The following is a 22586-nucleotide window of genomic DNA, read 5'->3' as shown; positions in this document are numbered from 1 at the left end:
CCTCTTCCAGGTTAAACTCAGAGTCCTTTGCCCACTCCAGGGCTCTGTCTCTGCCTTCTGAGTATTCTGACTCCAAGACACCTCTCTGTGGGAGCTGAACAGACTCTGAAACCATCCTGTGCTCCTTCACCCTCCCCTGCCAAGTATGCGCACATGGGCAGCTGAGTCCACCCCAGCACGTGCTTCTGGGACAGGAAATGCAGGCACTTTCTGCTCTTTATGGGGATTTCAGGGTGGGTGGGGTAGGCATCTTTGAGGAAGTGGCACTTCAGCTGAGATTTTAATCACCACCCCCAAACCCTTGGTGCATCAGAATATGGTGCCAAGGTTCGGGACACAGCTCAGTTGGTAGAGGGCTTGCCTGGAATGCACAGAGCCTCGGGTTCCATCCCCATCACTGCATAAACTAGGTGTGGGCATGCACACCTCTAATCCCAGCACTCTGGTGATGGAGACAGGAGGATCAAAAATTGAAGATTATCCTGGGCATTCAAGGACATCCTGTCTTGTAAAACAAAACAATACCATAGCAGAGGACTGTACCTGCAAAAATATGGAAATAAGCAGGCATGATGATGTAGGTCTGTGAAGTGATCAGGGAGATGATGCCACAGGAAGAGACCCTTCCTTAACAAACCAATTACTTGATAGGAGTTGTGGGATTTAATAACCTAGGGTTTAAGTAAGGAGGGGGAAGTGGCAGGGGACAGTCACAGAGCAGTAAGCACGTGAGGAAAATACACCCGGGCTCTGTGAGCTCATAGCACACGAACGCTGCGGGAAGGCCAGGTGGGCACTCGTTTAGAGAACTCAGTGCTGACTTCACAGATGAGCTGGGTCCAGCTACTCAACCCTGGTGCACTGCCTCCCTGGGATTGCAGAGTTCACCTTTGCTGTGGATTAGTGACTATTCCAGAGACTGGGAGGTAGGTTCAGGTGGCAGAGACATGGCTGTCTACCCTGGGTGAGGCTGGCCTGTGTCTTCATCTGCTCCCACCATTCTCCTCTGTCCAGCACATTTGTGGAGCCTGTAAGGTGTATAGAGGAAAGTCTAGGGTTTCTGAGACTGTTCACATGGAGGGTGGTGTGTGGTCTTGTGTGGAGTCCTAGGAGCACTGCCATCCCCACCCTGACAGCTCCACCTTTGTGGTCACTAACAAAGTAAAAGAATGTGCCTCGAAGCTGGGTGTAGTGGTGTGGGCCTGTAAATCTCAGCACTTGCAAACCAAGGCTGGAAGATCTCAAGCTCCACGCTAGTTTGGGGTTCATGTCTCAAAGGACAAAAAGAGACTGAAAGACTCTAGCTGAGAGCGATCCTCTACCCTAGAGACAGCAAGTAGCCAAAGTCCTCTAAAACTCAGGAGATGGGGTCCCTATGGTGCTCAGTCAAGCAGGAGTGTGTGCAAGGGCTAGCAGAACCACACATGCTGGAGCTGCTGGCCCTGGAGTGTGCTGGGGTCTTCGCAGAGAAAGGCACTGTTGCCAGAGGGTGAACATGCTGCAGGTAGGTACTCTTTGGCTACCAGGCCCATGAGCTTTGGCTGAGTTTTCCTGTCTCAACCTCTCATCTCACAGTAGATGTGTTGTAGTTTGTGTGTGTGTGTGTGTGTGTGTGTGTGTGTGTGTGTGTGTGTGACACACACGTGTATGCGCGCGTGCTTACACTTGTAAGCTGTACCTCACTACTCCTGGGAGGCCAGAGGTTGTCATCGTGTACTTTCTTAGTGGCTTTGCATCTTACTTTTTGAGGCAGGGTCTCTCACTGAACCTAGAACTCACCTACTTGGCTAGACTGGCTGGTCATTGAGCCACAGAGACTCTAATGTCCACCTCCCTGGTACTGACACTACAGATGTGTGATGCCCAGCTTCAGCATGGGTTCTGGGGATTGAACTCAGATCACCATGCTTGCATGGCAACCACATTACTAACCAAGACAACGCACTGGCCCTTTTCTTTGTTTTTAAGTGTTGGTAAAATTTGTCATGAATGTCTTTGGGTAGTGTGAGCCAGACTGTCCCTGGTCAGAAGCCAACAGTAGAGTGCTTGTCTAACATCTGCTAGTGAGGGGCTGGGGTGTGGCTCACTGGTAAAGTACCTGCCTAGAATCCCCCAGGAGGAGCTAGGGTGTGGCTCAGTGGTAAAGTACCTGCCTAGAATCCCCCAGTGAGGGGCTGGGGTGTGGCTCAGTGGTAGAGCACCTGCCTAGAATCCCCCAGTGAGGGGCTGGAGTGTAGCTCAGTGGTAGAGCACCTGCCTAGAATCCCCCAGTGAGGGGCTGGAGTGTAGCTCAGTGGTAGAGCACCTGCCTAGAATCCCCCAGTGAGGGGCTGGAGTGTGGTTCAGTGGTAGAGCCCCTGCCTAGAATCCCCCAGTGAGGGGCTGGGAGTGTGGTTCAGTGGTAGAGCACCTGCCTAGAATCCCCCAGTGAGGGGCTGGGGTGTGGCTCAGTGGTAGAGTCCCTGCCTAGAATCCCCCAGTGAGGGGCTGGGAGTGTGGTTCAGTGGTAGAGCACCTGCCTAGAATCCCCCAGTGAGGGGCTGGGGTGTGGTTCAGTGGTAGAGCACCTGCCTAGAATCCCCCAGTGAGGGGCTGGGATGTGGTCAGTGGTAGAGCACCTGCCTAGAATCCCCCAATGACACTAGAAGAATGGAGCAAGTTAGAGGACCTGAGAAACTTTGGAAAAATCATGACTTCTGGGCTGTGATGTCCAGGTACCTACTTTTTACAGGACACCTAGTGAGGAGGGGAATAGACACTAAGGGACAGGGGTCCTCAGGTGTATCAAACATTTGGGGGAACCTAGGAGTGGGCACTGGTAGCCAGTCTTTGGCTAGGATTTTTCCCACCAGTATTGTGGGTAGAATTCAGAGCCCCTCACTGGGGGATTCTAGGCAGGTGCTCTACCACTGAGCCACACCCCAGTCTCTCACTGGGGGATTCTAGGCAGGTGCTCTACCACTGAGCCACACCCCAGCCCCTCACTGGGAAATTCTAAGCAAAGGTTCTAACAATGACCTGTGCTCCCAGGTCTTATTTTTATTATTTGGAGATAAGATTTTATTAAGTTGCCCAGACTGGCCTTGAACTCTTGATCCTCAGCCCTATAAGTAGCTGGTATTACAGGTCTGCGGGCTTCTGGAGCTGTTTTTATTGCAGAGCAAACCATGCTGACTAATGGGCCATCAGGGATAAATCACAGGACCAAGGATGCGATTTACATAACGGTTAAACCAGTTTAGTGCATCCTGAGAAGCTCGAGCCAGCTTCTCCCCAAGCGATTATTCAGCGTTATTAATCTGCTTTATGGCCCAGTTTCCCCAAATGGGTAATTGTTCCTTCATAGTATTAAAATCTATTTAGAAACCTAGGTATCTGCAGGAGAGGAAGATGGCTTGACATCTGTTGAAGATTTTTTTTCCGGGATGCAGGGCCTCATTTGGTCCAGACTAGCTTCAAACTCTCGGCAATCCTCCTGCCTCAACCTTCCAAATACTGGGATTACAAGCATAGGCCACCATTCCATTTATTCCTTGTGCCCTTCCTTGCCAATTTGTCTCTCCGATTCTTCCCATCTTTCAAAATAAACATTTTCAATTGATTTTTTCATTATTATTTTATTTATTTCTTGTCTGGGGAGGGGATAGGTACCTTGGTTAGGGTGTGGAGATCAGAGAACAACCTTGAGGAGTCATGTAGGTCCTGGGAATCTAACTCAGGTCTTTAGTCTTGCTTGCAAGCTTCTACCCACTGAGCCATCTTGTCCACCCAGGGTCTTTCTGGGCCGTATGGGTCCAGGTGGCATCCTGTCTTGCTAAGGTTGCAGAATACTGGCTTGGTACTGGTTCTTAGGTTAGGGGCTCTTTGAAATTTGGGTTCAGGGAGACTAGTGGAGGACCAGTCAGGCCTAAGTCTTCTGTGGGACCGCCTGTGATTCCCAGGAGTGCGATGTCTGTGCTGTAGGAGAGCGGAGGTTTAAACCAATGAAGGCTCTTTCAAATTCCTGCGTGCTGATAAGAGGCTGCTTTGTTTTGTTTGGGTTTTTATCTGGGCTGGTGTAGAGGGCTCTAAGCTGGAGTCCTCCACTGCTTTGTAAACATCTCTGGCTGCCCCCTGCTGTCTCCTCCCTCAGAACTGTGAGCTTCCTTTGCCTTTGATCCGATCTTATCGATGGCTGCTGGTGTGGGCGGACTGCCTGCGGGCCCAATGGACTGGGAGAAAGGAGCTCCCTCAGGGGGAGGTTGGGTTAAACTAACCCTGACTCTCACTAGGTTACATTGGGGCAGGTCTGTAACCCCTGTGCTGGGGAGGCTGAAAAGTATCAGAGACTTGACACTAGCCTGAGCTACATAGACTAGCCTGAGCTGCATAGTAACCTTGAGGCCAGCCTGTACGTAGTTCCATAGTAAGACACAGAAGAGAGAAAACAGCAAGTGTTTCAAAGTTTCTGTTTCCTAGTAGATGGAGTTAAGAGGCCACAGTTCTGAAATGTGTCAAGGGCTGCAGTTCACTGCTGACTTGGGACCACCGCCTTGTCACCCTAAACTTGATCCCTCTGAGAAAGAAGCAGCTGCTGCTTCTCTGTGAGCCTGGGATCTGCAGGCTTGCCTGGCTGTAAAAACCCCATATCAGACTTCAGGTTTCTTTCAATGGGTCCTTGAGTTACGGATGGGTGTTTGTTTAATTTTTTAAATTCCATTTGTTTATTGTGTGTATTTTTGTGCATACGCTTGAACATGTGCATATCAAGACACAGAGGACAACTTGTGGGAGGGTCAGTTCTCTCCTTCCACCATGTGGTCCTGGGGATAGAACTCAAGCCATCAGCTTTGACGCCAGGGACCTTTTCTCAGCAGACCATCTCGCTGCATCTCCGTGGATTTCAGAGAAGTCAGTACTGCCAGAGCCCTGCTGTGTGCTCTTCGTGGTTTGGCAGATACTCCCACACTGCTCCTGGAAGGAGGAAATCGAGGGGCTGAGGGCAGAGCCGCTTCACAATGTGGGAGGCACAGGTTCCAGGCCCTGTGTGCAGGTCGAAGCCACTTTTAACAGACACTGGACCCTGAAGGAGCCCCGATGTCCACACATGAGGTCACAGCAGGTCCCCAGCTTAGGTTTCCTTTCTATATGTGTATGGTATACTTGTAGGACTGTTGCACATGCTACTTCCTGGCTCTATGTAGCTCCTGGTTTGTTTGTTTGTTTTTATCATTCATTCATTCATTGTATGGGGGGGTGAAAGTGTGTGCGAGAGCATGCACATGCGTGCGCCGTGGCACTCTGTCCTCAAACTCACAGTGTAGCTAAGGATAACCTTGAACTAATCTTCCTGCCTCCGTCTCCCAAATGCTAGGATTACCGGTGTGAGCCACCATGCCTGATTTATACAGTGCAGGGGATGGAGCCCAGGGCTTGGTACATGCCAGGCCAGCACTGTACCAGCGGATTTACTTCCACACTCTGGCCTTGAACTTGTATCCTGCTTCGGGCTCTTGAATAGTTGAGTAGCGGGAATTACTAGCCCAACTTGGAAAAGCAGTAAGGCTGCTTTCAGAGTCCCTGTGTTTATTGCTATGGTCTTGAGAATGTTCTAGTCTGTTTAATTTAGATGTGCCGTCCATCTCCCTTTCTAGCCTCAGCCTGCTACCCTTTCACTTTGCTGATCTGTCAAGTTGGGGACTTCGTTCTGTTTATACTTCCAAGCACCTTCAGATCCATTGATAATTAAACCCTGTACAAACAGCTGGGGTAGGATTACCGACAGCCGCATGGGCGAGGCTGCTGCAGGTTTGGGAGTGTGGCATGTGGCTCCTTCTCGTCTGTTCTATTTATTTCAAGTGGATGAGAAATGTTATTTAGAGATAGGCTTGCAAACACATGCCTTTCATCCCTGCACTCAGAAGACTGAGGCAGGATGGTTGCAGGTGCAATGCCAGCCTGTCTACAGAGTGAGATCCTGTGTCAGAAAACAAAACACAGCGTTTTGAGATGGACATGAGTTGCTGGAGTGCATGCCCACAGCCCTGGGTCCCATCCAGCACTGCATTAATACCAGCGCTCAGCCCTCTACACAATATTTTTTTTGAGGGGAGTGTGGACACAGATCCTCTCACTAAACCTTGAAGCTTGCTGGGTAGGCTAGACTAACTAGCCACTGAGCCCCAAGCATCCTCCTGTCTGCCTCCAGCAATGGGATTACAGGTGTGTGCTATCATGCCTGGCTTTTGACTTGGATGCTGAGGACCTGAACTCAGGTCCTAGTGCTTGTATGGTATGCACTTTACCCACTGTGTTGTAACACCCGCCCCAGTCCACTCCCACACTAGGGGCAGAGTAAAGTAACCATTACACAGTTACTATATAATTTTAAAGTAATGAAAAGAACATTTGTTTTATGTTTCATTTTAATTCTCTATAGTGTATTGTGTGTGTGTGTGTGTGTGTGTAGACATGCACATGTGAGTATGTATGTGTGAGTGTACATGTCTGTGCAATTACAGAGGCCAAAGGAAGGACCTTGGGTGCCCTACTCTATCATATTCACATCATATATATGTCTTTGGCCATCCTCCTTTGAGGCAGGGTCTCTCACTAGACTGGTGATCAGGAAGTCCAGGCTTCCTCCTGTCTCTCCCACCATGCTGGGGTTCCAGCCACATATGCATGGCCATTCCCAGCGCTTTATATGGGTACATGAATCCAAAGTCAGGTCCCCTTGCTTGAGACTCGAACACAGCTTTCTCCTTCCACCCTGTGGGACCTAGGAATCCAACTCAGGTCATCAGTTTTGGCACCAGGTGCCGTTACCCACTGAGCCATCCCACAGCCCCCTCTCCAAATGCTGGGACGGCAAGCTTGTATCACCACACCAGTGAGAAATGTTTCTCATGTGTATTATTTCTGTTCTGTTGTGCACTGGCCTTCAGGTACTGTATGGAAAAACTAAGAAAAGATCTAGAATACAGAGCCAGGCACTGTGACACACACCTATCACCTCAGTATTTCACCAAGGAAACTGAGGCAGGAGATTGTGAATTTGAAGCCAGCCTGGGCTAGTCTAGCCCACCCCACCCCACTCCATTCACACACACACACACACACACACACACACACACACACACACACACACGGAGAGAAATTTTAGAGATACTCTAGTGTCAGTCAGCTACCAAGAGGGCAGTCTCATGGCCACTGTCCCTCCTGAAGCTTGCCCACCCCATTTTAAATTTACATGTCCAGTTGTCTTACCTGCATGTTTGTCTGTGCCTGGTACCCACAGAGGCCAGAGGAGGGTGTGAGATCCCCTGGAGCTGTAATTACAGGTGGCTGTGGACCATCTGACCTGGGTACTAGGTGTACTTGGTCCTCTCAAGAGCACTGGACACTCCTAACTGTTGAGACATCAGCCCTCTGCCTCTTTTTTTTTTTTTTTAAGATTAAGTCTCTCACTATACCTGGCGCTCACATGTTCAGCTGGGCTGCCTAGCCATCCAGTCCCAGGGACCCTCCAGCCTGTCTCTCCAGTGCTAGATGACAGGCATGAACCAGCCTCCTCCATTTTTTTTTAAAATAGGGAGTTGTGATGGTCTTGTGTGCTCATGCTCGCATGACTGACAGAAACATCTCCTAGTAGTGTGCTTTCGTTTTGAGGGGTTTTATGTCTTTATTATTATTATCATTGTTATTGGGGGGGAACAGAGGACAACTTTCTGGAAGTCAGTTCTCTCCTCCTCATTGAGTTCCACAGTGGAACTCAGGTCACTAGGTTTGTATAGCAAGTGCTTTTACTCTGAAAGCTATCTTGAGGGCCTCATTTTGTTTTGAGAGGAGGCCACACCCTGGAGCCCTGGCTGGCCATGGAGTTTTCACAAGGTAGACCTTGTACACAGCGGCTAGAACACGTTCTGACTACACCACCCATTCCCACAATTCTAAAGTGTACAGTGCAGGGTTTTTCACTTCATCACACTTACCTTCCTCAGAGATTCAGATTCCTGCTTCCCTTCTCTCTGAAGGGCCAGTCATGGCCAGCTTTACACCTGCAGGTGGTGTGAGTGGGTGTGGAGATGGCCTTGGGGTAGGTAGGTGGGCTAGACTGGGCATCAGCCCCATGTCTGTAAGTGATCTGGAGTGTGTGATGGTTAATCTTGGTGTCATTTGAGTGGGTTTTAGAAACTCTGGAGGGCTCAGTTGGTAGAGAGCTTGCCTGGAATGCGGAGTCCCTCACTACATAGACCCAGGATAGTGGATTTACATCTGTCATTCAAGTACCAGGACGGTGGAGGCAGAAGGATCGGATTTCAAGGTTATCCTTGGCACTATAGAGAGTTCAAGGCCACACTAGGCTGCATGAGACCCTGTCTGAAAAAGAAGAACAAAAAGCAGTGGAATCACTGTGGAAACAGACCTGTCCGTCCACAAGGGAGTTCTACAGTGGGTTCACTGAGACCCACCCGGATGGATGGCGTCATTCCACAGGTTCCGGACTGAGTCGGCACAGAACTGAGCAGCAGCATTCCGCTCTCTGACGTCAGCCTGAGAACACCTCCTAAGCCGCAGGTCCTGGGGAGGGTTTGGTTAGCTCTGACGGTCCTGCCTGGGTCATGTGGGGTTTATCCACTCATGATCTTCAGTCTGTAGGTCAGCCTTTTCTGTCGTTGTTATCAGCTGTGGAAAGCTTTGTAGCCACCGTTTCTTTGACTATTTCCACCCCCATTTTCTGTTCTGAGGTCTGACTGCGGGTGGTAAGTCCTTGAGGTTCCGTCCCCTGTGTCCCACAGCTGTAACACTTTCAGTTTCTTTCTTCTGTTGTACTAGCTTCAAACTCATGACTTCCTTTCTTCCTCTTCTTCTTCTTACGTGTATTTATTTTGTGGGCATGCACATGCCACAGTGCATGTGTAGAATCCTCTGCTCTCTCCTTCCACCGGATGATGTAGGGATGGAGTTCAGGTGACCAGGCCTGGCCAAAGTGCCCTTACATGCTCAGGCATCTCACCAGCCAGTTTTGTATTGTCTTCTGGTGGTGCAGGAACCCAAGGCCTTTCCCATGCTAGGCAAGTACTCTTACCACTGAGCCACACGCCCACCTCTCTGGGCTGTTCATCCTTGATGTCATATTTCAATTTACCATAGTTTTTGATTATAAGATTTCCCTACAGGTCTCTCTATTTCTTCACTGAGATTTGTTTTGTTTTGTTTTTTAAGACAGGGTTTCTCTGTTTAGTCCTTGCTGTCCTGCAACTCACTTTGTATACCAGGCTGGCCTCAAACTCAGAGATCCGCCTGCCTCTGCCTCCTGAGTGTTGGGATTGAAGGCGTGTGCCACCACCATCCACCTCTTCACTGAGATTTAAAAAAAAAAACAAAAAAAAAACAAAACAAAACATGTTTTTGTTTTTTTAATTCTATGTGTATGAGTGTTGTGCCTACATGTATATCTATGCTTGATACCCTTGGAGATCTCCTAGAAATAAGATTATAGACAGTTGTGAGCTGTCGTGGGGATGCTGGGAATTGAACCTGGGTCCTCTAAGAACAGCCGTCTCTTAGATTTTTATCCTTAAGTAGCTACTCTGAGGGCTGTCTTCTTCCCTGCCAGCAGTGAGCCTGGGGCAGAATGCATTGGCATTCCCTCGTGTTTGTCTGAGCACTCTCTTCCTCCTCGGAAGGATGCAGGTTAGTGCCCAAGACCTTGGACCTATTCAGTGTCGTGCTCCAGCAGCCGTCCTTGGTCACCTGCTTCAGCCTGCCACGTGCTCACGTGGGACTTCACTGCTCCACGGCTAGTCTCAGCTGCCACACTGTGCTCCTGATCCACGGGAACAAGCTCCGCCTGTGCCGTCGTCCCCTGGGTTTCCACACAGTGCAGGACCCTTGCTCCCTGACTCCTGTGTCTGTGTTCCTCCCCCAAAGCCAAACACAACTGAATATTCCTTTTTTGTTTTCTTTTGGCTTGGTTTAGTTTTTTCGAGACAGGGTTTCTCTGTGTAGCTCTGGCTGTCCTGGAACTCGCTCTGTAGACCAGGCTGACCTTGAATTTACAGAGATCCGACTTGCCTCTGCCTTAGTGCTAGGACTGAAAGTGGCAGGCGTGCGCCACCACTGCCAGGCAACACTGAATATTCTAAAACTTCGTAAGTGGCCACACTTTCCCAACCTGCTGGTGTTTGGGAGGGGCTTGTTTGTAAGAATTGAACCCAGGGCCCCCTACAGGCTAGGCAAGCTATTCTGCTGTTGTGAGTTACACCCCTAGCATTCCCTTCCTTTTCATTTTGAGACAGGGCCTTGAACCTGCACTACAGCAGAGGCAGGCCTTGAACTTTTATCCTCTTGTATCGGCTTCCTGAGCCACTGGGTTGATAGGCATGTGCCCCAGACTCAGCTTGGGCTGGGCTGTGTTGGGATAGGAGAGGTGGACAGCCCCGTATACCTGCAGCCGTGGTTACATCTCTGACTGTTATTTCCACCGTCTGTGTGCGCTGGTGCTTTTGGCCACTGTCGTAAAGTGTGTCTGTGTCTACTGTGTGTGATTTGTTGTTGCATGTGTCATCTTGAATGTCACTGCTACCATAGCAAGTCCCGATGCTGGACAGCCTCACCAGAATCTGCCAGACTCCACCTTGGCCCATGAGGAGGCTCCTAGACACTTCCTGCCTGTTGATTGATGCACACCGTGGTTGGATTAGACAGCTTCAGTCCTAGTCTCAAACTTTCAGCTGTCATTAACCCTTAAGTGACACAATGAACTTTTCTAAAATATTCATCCACTGTTGGTGGAGGTGAAATTAGTACAACCATTGTAGAACTTGGAGACTTCTTAAAAAATTAGTGCCCAGCTATTTCACTCCCAGACACATACCCAGAGAATTGCATACTCTGTGTAGAGATACTTACAACCCATGGTTATTACTGCTCTGTTCACTGTAACTGAGAACTGGAATCAACCTATTTGTCCACAGATGAATGGATAATGAAATTTTATACACAAACACACACACACACACACACACACACACACACACACAGGAATACTACTCCACTCTAAAGAAAAATAGAGTTAAGCCAGCAGTGGTGATGCATGCCTTTAATCCCAGCACTCAGGAGGCAGAGGCAGGTGAATCTCTGAGTTTGAGGCTAGCCTGATCTACAGGAGTTCCAAGACAGCCAGGGCAACAGAGATACCCTGTCTCAAGACATGCCAAAAAAAGACAAAAGAAGAAAAATAAGGTTAAAAACATTTGCTGGGCCATGGATGGACTTAGGATATGTACTATTAAGCACGGTCACAGAATTTCAGAAAGATACTGCATGCTCTCTGTCGTCTACCTTATCTCATATTCATATGTGTAAACTAATGCACATGTGGGTGCTGTATCACATGAAGAAAAGAGAACAAGAAAGGCTGAGAGCAGGGGATGAGGAAGGACCAGATGGTAATGGACATGAGTTATGAAAGAAGATGTAAAGCTAACTTTTTCTAGTTCTAATTCGGACATGGATTGTTTGGTTTAGGTGGTGGATAAGTGCATACGATATATTTGATACTGAAAGTGTAAAATTTAATGTGAAGCGCCACAGCTTTGGTTCTGAATCCCTTTTTAACTGTGTAGAAGTTCCTGAGTTGCATAGACTTGGAGTCTGGTTAATTTTGGTGTGTGATGTTTATTATTTGTAAGGTTTTTATAATAAAATTTATAAAATTAGGAAACATCAATTCTTAAAAGATTGATTTTAGTGTTTGTTGGTGCTGTGGGGTGCCATAGGTGTGAGAGCAGAGACAGCTGTGAGGAGTTGGCTTTCTCCTTCCGCCCTTATGTGGCTCTGAAGATCCAACTCAGTTCATCAGGCTTGTGGAGCAAGCGCTGTTACCTGCTGAGCTAGCTCTCATAGATGTTCAGTACGTGAGTAATTCCAGCCTCTCGTCCATAAGGACCCCTGATGACAGTGGAAGAGACCACTGATGAGTGTGTGTGCCTGGACCTGGGGGAGGGACATGATAGGAACAGGAACAATCCCAGAGGGCAAGATGGAGGCAAAGGGCTACACTTGTCCAGGGAAGGTGATGTCAGCCTCAGGGATGGACAGGTGCTAGGAGAGATGGACCAGGGGACCTGCTAGGGGCATGGTCAAAGTGTGTGACACCAGCAGATGTGGGGAAACACAGAGGAGACCTGGAAAGGGCAGGGCTGCAGTTGTCCGGGCGAGTAGTAGTGCGCTGTCACACAGGACTTGGAGTTTATGTTTTCTTTTTCAGATAGGGTATCATGTAGCACAGGCTGGCCCTGAACTTACTGTGTTGCCAGAGGATAACTTTGGAGGTCTGTCCTCCTTCTTCCACCTCCCAAGTGCTGTGGTCACAGGTGTATGGACAGCTTTTCATTGGCTCTGTGACTCAGTTTCCCTCTGTTGAAAGTAGAAGGTGATGGAAGTTGGTTGCTGCTTCCCCACACCCAGAACACCCACTTAGTCTTCCCTTCCCACTGAATTGGGAATGAAAAGGATCTTGGGGACGGACGGGGCGGTGGCTCAGTGAGAAAGAATGCCTGCTGTGCACGCCTGGGGACCCATGTTTGAATCCCCTGCACTCAGTCCGTGTGAAAGCTACGCTTGGCTGCGTGTGTCTGTCCCCAGCCATGTGGGGAGTGAAAACAGGGTTGCTGGCTGCCAGTGTAGCTCCAGGTTCAATGAGAGACCCTGTCTCCAGGGAAGAAGATGGTGAGTGAGGGGGCAGAGCACCCATTAGCCCCTTCCCATCTCCTCTTGTGTACCGTGCACACATCACAGATATATACATATATGTGCACATACACACATGGACCTTGGCAGCCTCAGCTCCCCAAGAACTGCAGGTGCTGCCTCTGCTGGGGTGCAGTGAAGGGATGAGATTTGTTTCCACAAAATGAAATTCATTTCCTTATTGTCCATGGACCTCTGCCAACAGGGTGATGCTGCCTCCCAGGAATACGTTTGCTTTCTTTGCTTCCTGGCCCCAGCGTCTTCCATGCTGGTGGACTTAGCCAACTGCCCCTACCGATGCCAGATAGGACTGGGTGGGGCTGTAGGTAGAGCCTGGGCGCCGCTTGCAACAGCCAACCCTGTCCCACCCACCTGGGTTCCAGCTTCTGGGCTGGGCTGGGCCAAGTCTGGGCTCTGGGCAGTTTGTTGGGCCTGGCTGTCCTTTCCATATTAGGAAGACAAGCCTGGCTGGCCCAGGGCTACAGAGAGGAAGTGCCCTGGGTGCATTGAGTTGGGCTGTGCCTTGTTAGCCCAATGGAGCTGCTGTTTTTTAAATAGCAAAGCCTTCTTGCTCTTTAGATGGGATATAGGGGGAGACCAGGAGTCTCCAGCAAAAAACTGTTGTCTGGACTGTGATGCTGAGGTAAGAGCTGAAGCCATCACATGCCTCGCCTGGAACATTACTGTTCCAGGAAACACTGCTCTCATTCCACACAGACAGGCTCTGCCACTGGCCTCCCTCTGGGCTGGTTGTGTGAAGATGCCTGGCCCTTTCCGGGAGGCTCTTCCTGGCTCTGCATTCAGCTCCTGAAAGGGTTTCCTAAGCCGACTTGGACAGATTGGTCCTGGGCCTGTGGAAGTTGCCAGAATGGAGAGATTGAGTAGAGAGCCTATTTCTGCCCTGGCTCCTCCATCTCAAGGCCCAGTGACGCTTTATCCTGGTCCCTTCTTTGGTGGCCTGGCTTTCCAAGAGTGGTGACTTTTTCTGCAGTATCTGAAATACATGTTTACCCAGGAAGTACAGTCAAGGGATCCAGAGAGCCAGAATGTTTAGAGTGTTAACAAGTTTAAAGTGGTGTGTGTGTGTGTGTGTGTGTGTGTGTGTGTGTGTGTGTGTGTGGCTCACACGTGTCCAAGATATTATATTCAAATAGTAACAAATACTAGTTTTGTTTTTATAGTACTGAAGATTGAACTTGAGACTTCATACATGCTAAACAAACTCTCCCACAGAGTCTCAGTCTCCCTCCCTCCCTCCCTCCCTCCCTCCCTCTCTCTCTCTCTCTCTCTCTCTCTCTCTCTCTCTCTCTCTCACACACACACACACACACACACACACACACACACACACACGTACTCTCTATCTTTTGTTTTGAGATAGGATTTCAGTAGTTGTACTGGCTGCCCTTAAACTCAACAGCTATAAGCCTAGGCACCCCTTAAATTGGCCATCCCCCCTTTTCAGTATCCCAAGTACTTGGAATGACAGACCTGTACCATGAGGCCCAACAGCTAAATACTAGTTTTTAACTATTATTATTACATGAAATTCAAGATTTGGGCAAAAGATCCTTAATGTTGCTAATTGTTCTAAAATAAGATACACTTGACTTCCTGGGGAGTGCTGAGTGCCAGGGCAAACGTCAAGTTCCACCAGAGTGGCTAATCATCCTCATGAGAGGATCTGGAACGAGGGTGTGCTTCTTGAAGTGACATTAGCTGGAGAGCTCGGCAGTCATGTGTGGGTCTTTGAGCACTACTGAGCCCTGGGTTTGAGTCTCAGGTTTGCACGGAGAGAAGCTGCTCACAATGTACATGGGGGACCAGGTTCTTCCTGTCTGTCAAATGTTCCTGATTTATCAGCTAAGTGAGTCTATTGAACATACCCGTATTCATCCTAGGTTAACTTGGGTTTGTGTGTGTCAGGGGTTGGTTTAGATTTTCAAGTATTATGTATATGAAGCCAGGCATGGTTGCACACACCTTTGATCTCGGCACTAGGGAGTCAGAGGCAGGAGAATCTCTGGGAGTTTGAGGCCAGCCTGCTCCAGTGAGTTCTAGGACAACCAAGGCTATGTAGGAAGATGTTGTCTCTATGTATTTGCATATGAGTGTTTTGCCTGTATGTATGGATTTGTTTGTTTGTTTGTTTGTGTGTTTGCCATGGGTGTCGGGTCCCCTGAAACTGGAATTACAGACAGTTGTGAGCTGCCATGTGAACTGCCATGTGGGCGATGGGAATCATATCTAGCTCCTCTGGAAGAGCAGTCAGCTCTTAATCCCTGAGCCATCTGTCCAGCCCCCTCCTGCATGTATGTATTACATGTGTGCCTAGTACCCTTGGAGGTCAGAATAGGACAGATCCCCACTGCATTGGGGTTACAGAGGTTGGGAGCCACAGGTCCCAGGTCCTCTGAAAAATCAGCAAATGCTCTTCCTCCAGCCCCAGTCTCTCTGGTTTTTTAAGTCCCAGAGGTGCCAGGTGTAGCCAGCTCCCCCGCTCCATGTTGTCATGGCTGTGGCTGCTCCTTTGCTGGGTTTCTCCAGTGCTGGGTTTAGAGCCCAGGGCTCCATCCATGCTAGGCAGCACTCTTCCAACTGAGTGACATCCTCAGCCCTTGCTTTGAATAGTTGGTACAAGTAGTTGGTACAGTCTCAAGCCTAAGCTGGCCTCAAACTCATGACAATCCTCCTGCCTCGACTTTCTGAGTGCTAGGATTGCAGTAGGCATTTGCCACCACACCTCTGGTCTCTGAAGGAGATTCCCTTTGGGAGGGTGGGCAGACTTACTAAAAACACAGATTCCCCAGGGCCAGCCGGTTGCCGGGGTATCAAGAATGAAGCTACTGGTGTGATCACAAATCCCCCAACAATGCAGCACAAGACACCTCACACCAGTGCAGAGCTTAGCCACAGTGACCTGCCGGTGTGTGCACTTTTGAAATGCTGGGCTAACGTGCCATCCTCACCTTGGGTATGTATGCCACAGCACAGATGTGGAGATCAGAGGCCAGTTCTTTCCTTCCACCTATATGTGGTGGGTTTTAGGAACTGAACTGAGGTCGTCAGGTTTGCTTAGCAAGCACTGTTACCCACGGATGCTCTCTTTGCCTGCCTCTGACCAGCCTGGTATAGTTTTCTGGGGAGGGTTGGCATATACTTCTGTTACTGTCTCACCCTTGCAGAGCCAGCTGCTGACCAACTGAGACCAGTGGCTGGGAGCAGTGACCCTGTCTCAGGGCCTGGACCCTCCAGGACTCTTACTTCTGCTGATCGGAGACTTTGGCCATCACTCTTGATGCATAGGTTCCTCTGGTTTTCGTCTTCCTGACCCCTTTTGCATTGTGACTCAGCACCATGATAGGTACCCACGGCCACAGCCACCTTGGCTCATCTTGAGGATGTTCTGACAAAACGGATTGCCTTTTGTGTGCATGTGTGTCTGCACAAGTGTGAAGGCTGCACGTGTGTGTGTGTACGTGTGTAGAGACTATAGGCTGATATCAGGTATCCTCCTCCATACTCTGCACCCTAATTTTTTGAGACAGAGTCTTTTACTGGGACCTAGGCTGGCCAGTTTGGCTTCTCATCTCTACCTACCAAGTATGAGATTCCAGGTGCGTGCAGCAGTCAGTGCCTGGCTTTTCTGTGTGAGTTCTGCAGGATCTGAACTCAGGTCCTCAAGCCGGATTAACAGGAACTACTTGCTGAACCACATCCCCAGTCTCAACTGAAAGAAGATACTTTACACGAAATACATTAGAAATTGTGAAAATTCCTTGCTTTGGGCCTTGGTAGGTGAGGACTGCCAGTATGGGCTGGGGATTTGACTCAGTCGGTGGAGTGCTTGCCTACCATGCCCAAAGCCCTGGGTTCCAACCAGTGTTCCTAAGCTGTATGTGGAGGTGTACACTTAAATCCCGGTACTCCGGAAGATGGAGGCAGGAGGATAAGGCATCCAAAGTCATCCTCAGCTACATAGAGTTCAAGGCCAAGTAGGTTTCATGAGGCCCTGTCTCAAAAAAAGTTAAAAAGGCCACTTCCTGATGCAGCTGTGGCTGTCCTTGGCATGGACACCAGGTGAGGCCTCCCTGCCTCTGGCCTCCTGGGGACGGCACTGCAGCATGTTCGGACTGTGGAATAAAGGGGATGAAGGGACTTCCTGTGTCATCAGGTCACTGTCTTCAGCCCCCTGCTCCTTAGGCTGTCCTCACACAGAACTAGGCCAGGCCAGTGCTTCACTGGGTCAGAAGGCACGTGGCCCCACACGGACTCTGAGAGCTCTTGTTACCAAGCATGTGGCTGCTTTTCCCCTCCAGAGTCATTTGTTCCTTACAGGAAATGGCCTTTAGAGGACAGGCTGTAGCAGTGGAGGCCACTGGGAAGCCCACATTGCAGGCCATTGCCATGTTCCTCCCCGTGACTGTCATTTCATGAGATTAACTGGAATGAATGTTCACCAGTGGGGACTTCGGCTCCCCTTGTAGCAAGGGGACCTATGGCTACACAAAAAAACCAGGAAGGGGCCTCAGGTTTCTCAGTGTATTTAACCACGTGTGTGTTGTGCATGCTTGCGTGTGTGTGTGTGTGTGTGTGTGTGTGTGTGTGTGTGTGTGTGTGTGTAAGTGCTAGCCTAAATGAACTCTATATAGCTAGGGCTAACCTTGAACTTTTGATCCTCCTTCCTTCACCTCAGTGCTGGCATTCCCAGCATGCACCACATGCCCTCTTTATGCAGAGCTGGTGAGGGACTCAGGGCTCCAGCTCTTTTTCTAACAAGCTTTGCCTAATGGCAGATCCTGGCTGTCAGCTGCTCATTTTATTTCATCAGCCTTTGACAATAGTTCTCGTACTCCTTGGTGGGTCGAGAATGAAAGAGTACCTCTATGTTAGTCTCGTTGAATGCCTCACTCCACAGTGCGAGATCTTGCACATTTACAGGTACTTTGTAAGATACTCATTGTGGTTAACCCAACTGCAGGAAAGTGTCAGGCATCCTTTAAAATGGCATGGTGACGTCACTCTAGAAGATGTTTTTTTCAGCCACCTCCCTCCCACAGGCATGTCTCTAAACACAGAGGGTTCTTTGAACCACTTTGTAGTGTATTGATTTTTAAATGATACTTGTCTGTTTCGTGTGTGTGTGTGTGTGTGTGTGTGTGTGTGTGTGTGTGTGTGTGTGTGTCTGTGTCTGTGTCTGTGCCTGCATCATAGAGGGCATGAAGAGCCAGAGAATAGCCTGTGAGAATGGGTTTTCTCCTTCCATTACATGGGTTCCAGGAATCAAACTCAGGTCGTCAGCCTTGGCAGCAGGTGCCTTTACCTACTGAGCCGTCTCTGTGTCCCCTTTCTTGGTTTTTATTTATTGTTTTTTTTGAGACAGGGTCTCATGCAGCTGGGGTTTATCTTGAACTTTTGATCGCCGTGCCTCCACCTCCCAAGTGCTGGGGTTACAGCTGTGCCCACCAGTCCAGGTCCAGTTTGTATTTGAAGGAAAATCTGGTGTTCTGAAAATCCCCAAACAAGGTGGATCTTGGTTTAGTTCCAGAGGCTTCATCTGTTACTCACTGACCCATCGTCACCTGGACAAATTACCACATTATTCCTTATTTAAAAAGAAAATTTAAGGCCAGGCATGGTGGTGCATGTGTTTAATCCCAGCACTTGAGAGTCAGAGGCTGGCGGGTCTCTTGAGTTCCATGACAGCCTGGTCTACACAGAGAAACCCTGTCTCAAAAAACAAAACAAAACAAAACAAGACAAACAAACAAACAAACAAAAAAAACCCAAAGTGGGGAACATGTAGATGTAAGAGAGATGACTCAGTAAACAGCATTGGCTGCTCTTCCAGAGAAACTGTGTTCAATTCTCAGCATCAATATGACTGCTCACAACCAATTATAATTCTGGTACCAAGGGGTCTGATGCCCTCTTCTAGCCTCCAGAGGCACCAGACACACTAGTAGTGCCTAAACATATGTTCAGGCAAAATACCCATATACATAAGATTAGAAAGACCAATAAAATAAAAAGAAAATTTTAATTTTCTTTTGTTTTTGGAGACAGAGTCTTATTCTGTAGCCCAGCCTAATCTTGAATTCTCTCTGCAGTCCAAGTTAGCCTAGAACTCGCTATGTAGCCCTGATCCTCCTGTCTCAGCTTCCTGAGTACTGGGATGCTGACAGGAATGGGCTGCTCCCTCCTGCTGCAAAGTCTGCCCTCTGGGGTGTTTGCACTGCAGAGTGGGGTACTCAGGTCCCTGCTCCCGTGGATGGGGAGTCTGAGACATCCCTCACATGTGGGAAGTCATCGAATGCAGTGGTCTCACCGTGGGCGGCATCTCAGGCCAGGAGTCTGTTTTCAGAGTGGGATATCCTCCCTAATGCGGTGTCCCCTGTAGGCCCCACCTCCTCCAGCTCACTGTCCCCTCCAGAAAGTGAAGTCCTTGTTCTGCTGGGATGGAGGACCGGAAATGGGGAGCAGCTGTGTAGCCGGGAGATGTGTTATTTTTTTTAAACTTTGCCAGAAGCTTTTTAGTGTACTTCCTTGTCTCTGTGGCCAGGAGGAAGTTAACTGTCTCAGGTTGGTAAGAACTTGGTATTTCATTCTTAACTTTCCGACAGCTTGGCAGCGCCCCTGTTGTGGGAGGTGGGGCAGGTTACCAGATTCCTCCTTCAAAGATGGAGAAGCCAGGCTTTGGGCTGAAGCTGACTAGGCAGACAGAAGCAAGAAGACAGAATGAAGTTCAAGGTCTGCAGGGATGCAGAGAAGAACTTGGTGCCCCAGTCAGTTGGGGCTGTTTCTGTTTTGTTTTCTTTTTAAATCTGTGTGTGTGTGTGTGTGTGTGTGTGTGTGTGTGTGTGTGTGTGTGTGTTTTCTTATAAGTGCAGGCACATGTGTACCACCACACCACATGTGTGGAGATCAGAGGACAACCTCAGATGTCAGTCCTCTCCTTCCACTGTGTCTAGTCATTCATGAGTTCCAGTGGGCCAGCGCCCGCCCCCCCCCCACTGGAATTACAGACACCCTGCGGCATCTAGCTTTTGTGTGAGTTCTAGAGACTCCAGTGCTTATCGTGCAAACGCTTTTCCTTTGGAGCCACCTCACCAGCTCCAACCAAGGCTATAATGGTCAAGCCAACTGTGTCCTGAGTTGAGATCCAAGGCTAGATACAGTGTTCTCACCTCCTGACAAAACCAGCCCGTCAGCCCAGCTCCTGGCCTCCAGACAGGGTGGGACTCAGTCATTGGCTCTGCCTGTGAGCCTTCAGGCCAGAACTTTGGTATAATTTACCTGCCACAGAGCTAGTCATTTAAATCTCCCAGTTGAGTGGCTAGTGCTAGAATAGAGTTCTTGTTCACACCCAAGAATCCACTCCCCTCAGCACCTGTGCCCTCTCCCCAACCCAGCCAACCCAGACAGCTTTCTGTCTCCTTTACATTCGAGGACAGCTTACAGGGGCTGGTTCTCCTAATCATGGGCTTGCGAGCAAGCCAGGTCTTTTTTTTTTTTTTTGTTTTTGTTTTTGTTTTTTTGTTTTTGTGGCTACAAAAGAGCCCTGTTTTTAAAATAAAATAAATATCAAACAAACAAAACAGCAAAATTCCCCCCTAGATGGGTGCTGACTTGAGAGCCTGTCTCCATGATAGACTCCAAGATGGACAGTGAAGGATCCCTATCTGATAGGTACCTTGACTTCAGCAGGGTGGGCTAGGCATTGTGAATGGCAGGTCAGGACAAACGCCAAGCTAGGAACTAGGTATGTTGGCTCACATCTGTAAATCACAGCTGCTTGGAAGACTGCAACAGGAGGATTGCCAAGAGGTCCAGACCAGTTCTACACAGCAAGACCTTGTCTCAAAAAATAAAATAAAATAAAAATAAAAAGTGTGTTAGAGGGGTGGGGGGTTTAAGCTGGCCATGATGGCACATGCCTGTAATCTTGGCACTTGGGAACCTGAAGCAGGAGGATGAGGAGGAGTTCAAAGTCAGCCTGGGCTACAGATAAACATCAGAAAAAGAAACTAAGACAATAGCCAAGGTCCCTGACTCTAAGTGGGGATGTTGCAGGGAGGGGTGTGGTGGTGGAAGACACTGTGAGTGCCCTGGGGAGGCAGCTCTGCCAAGCCAAGGGGCTGGCACTTTATTCTCACCAGTTCCTGGTGACAGGGTGGCTACCTGGGTTGAATTTTGGAAGAGTAAGTCAGGAGCTGTTCCAGCAAGCAAGCTGAAGATGCTTATCACTGAGTGAATGTGTTTCTCGGGGTTGCCATCACAGTGGGGTGTGGTGCTGCAAAGGACCTCAGTTAGGGCTGGGAGAGATTTTTAGTAAAACAGCCTTTTCTCCCTCCCTCCCTCCCTCCCTTGGTGCTGGGGATCAAATCAGATGTTTGTAACATGGGAACACATGTTCTCAGCACCATTAATGGAAGGGAGGGAAGGAAGGCTGTTTACTAAAAAAAAAAAAAAAATCTCAATCAACGTGCACACATTCATCTTGGGTTTGGTTTTATTTGGCAGTACTGGAGGTAGACTCTGGGACCTCCATGGTACATGGCTGTTCCCTCTGAGGCACTTTGCTAGATAGCTACTCAATGGGGGGACTTGAGGCAGGGGCATACCTCTCACCTGTGTCTCCAGCTCTTAGAATCTTGGCTGTTGGGGCTGGAGAGATGACTCAGGGTTAAAGAGCACATACTACTCTTCAGGAGGACCACAGTTCAATTCCTGGCATCCACAACCTCCTATAATGCTAGCTCCAGAGGATCCAAGCCTCTTCTAGCATCCATGGGGGCTCGCGCACGCATGCTTTCTGTCTGTGTCTGTCTGTGTGTCTGTTTCTCTTTCTCTCTCTCTCTCTCTCTCTCTCTCTCTCTCTCTCTCTCTCTCTCTCTCTCACACACACACACACACACACACACACACACACACACACACACCACAAATAAACCCCTTTTTAAAGGGATCGTGGTTTCAGCTGGCGGCCCCTTTGGAGATGGTTGTTGTTTGGGCCCTCCGACTGAGTTGGCGCAGAGGAAGGAAGGACAAAGAGGCTGGAAGGGCTGCTGCCCATGTTCTCGGGTGGTCCCCATCTGCATAGCAAACCCCACTCGGAGCATTTCTTTCAGTTGTGAGGCCCCAGTGATTCAAGGTGATGAGCAGAGGGATTTAGGAAGGCCTCCAGAGTTAGTCTGATCTTTTCTCTCCCCCCCCCCCGCCCCACTGTTGTATCTATTTATTTTATATGTATACAAGCACAGAAATAGGCAGATCCTGAGCTTGCTAACCAGCCAGGCTAGCTAAAATGGCGGGCTCCAGGTTCAGTGAGAGACCCTTTAAAATTCAGGTGGAGAGTGACCAAGGAGGACACTCAGCATGGCCTCTGGCCTTCACGTGCCCACACACCTGCACACATACAAAGCTAGAAATTAGAGGTGTGCCCAGCAAATAATGTCTGTTTCTTAGAGATGGGGGAAGTTGCTCACCTTGTCTGAGTATGTGGGGTGGTCTTTGCTGTGGACGGGTCCTCCTTGGCTGTTCCAGGGTCAGATTAGTTTGTCTGTCTGTCACTCAGTAGATATGCCTGGTCTAGGCTTGTAAGTCTTAAGTTTAGTGAGAAACCAGTTAGAGAACACACTCCCCCTCCGCCACCCCCAAATGTCTCTGCAGCACCCCTCTACCTTTGTGTGGTGGCATTTGTTTATACCTTGAAGGAATCTCTCTAAGCTGGCCATGGTGCTGCTGAGTTGTCCCAGCAACTCAGGAGACAGGGACAGGAGGATCTCGAGGTCCAGGCCAGTCTGGACTCCATAGGAAGACCCTGTCTTCTAATGGGAGAATGAGTA

General features: G+C 49.2%; 1 protein-coding gene across 1 annotated transcript in view; it reads left to right on the top strand.

The window, feature by feature from the left end:
- The window catches only part of Foxk1 (forkhead box K1), a 60763-nt gene that overhangs the window by 17097 nt on the left and 21080 nt on the right, over window positions 1-22586 (top strand). The gene's annotated exons all lie outside the window — the stretch shown is intronic.

The sequence above is a fragment of the Peromyscus leucopus genome, chromosome 23 (assembly GCF_004664715.2).
Source record: "Peromyscus leucopus breed LL Stock chromosome 23, UCI_PerLeu_2.1, whole genome shotgun sequence".
NCBI classification, from domain to species: Eukaryota; Metazoa; Chordata; class Mammalia; order Rodentia; family Cricetidae; genus Peromyscus; species Peromyscus leucopus.
The sequence above is the reverse complement of the archived record's forward strand: the minus strand, read 5'-3'. Positions and strand labels throughout refer to the sequence as shown.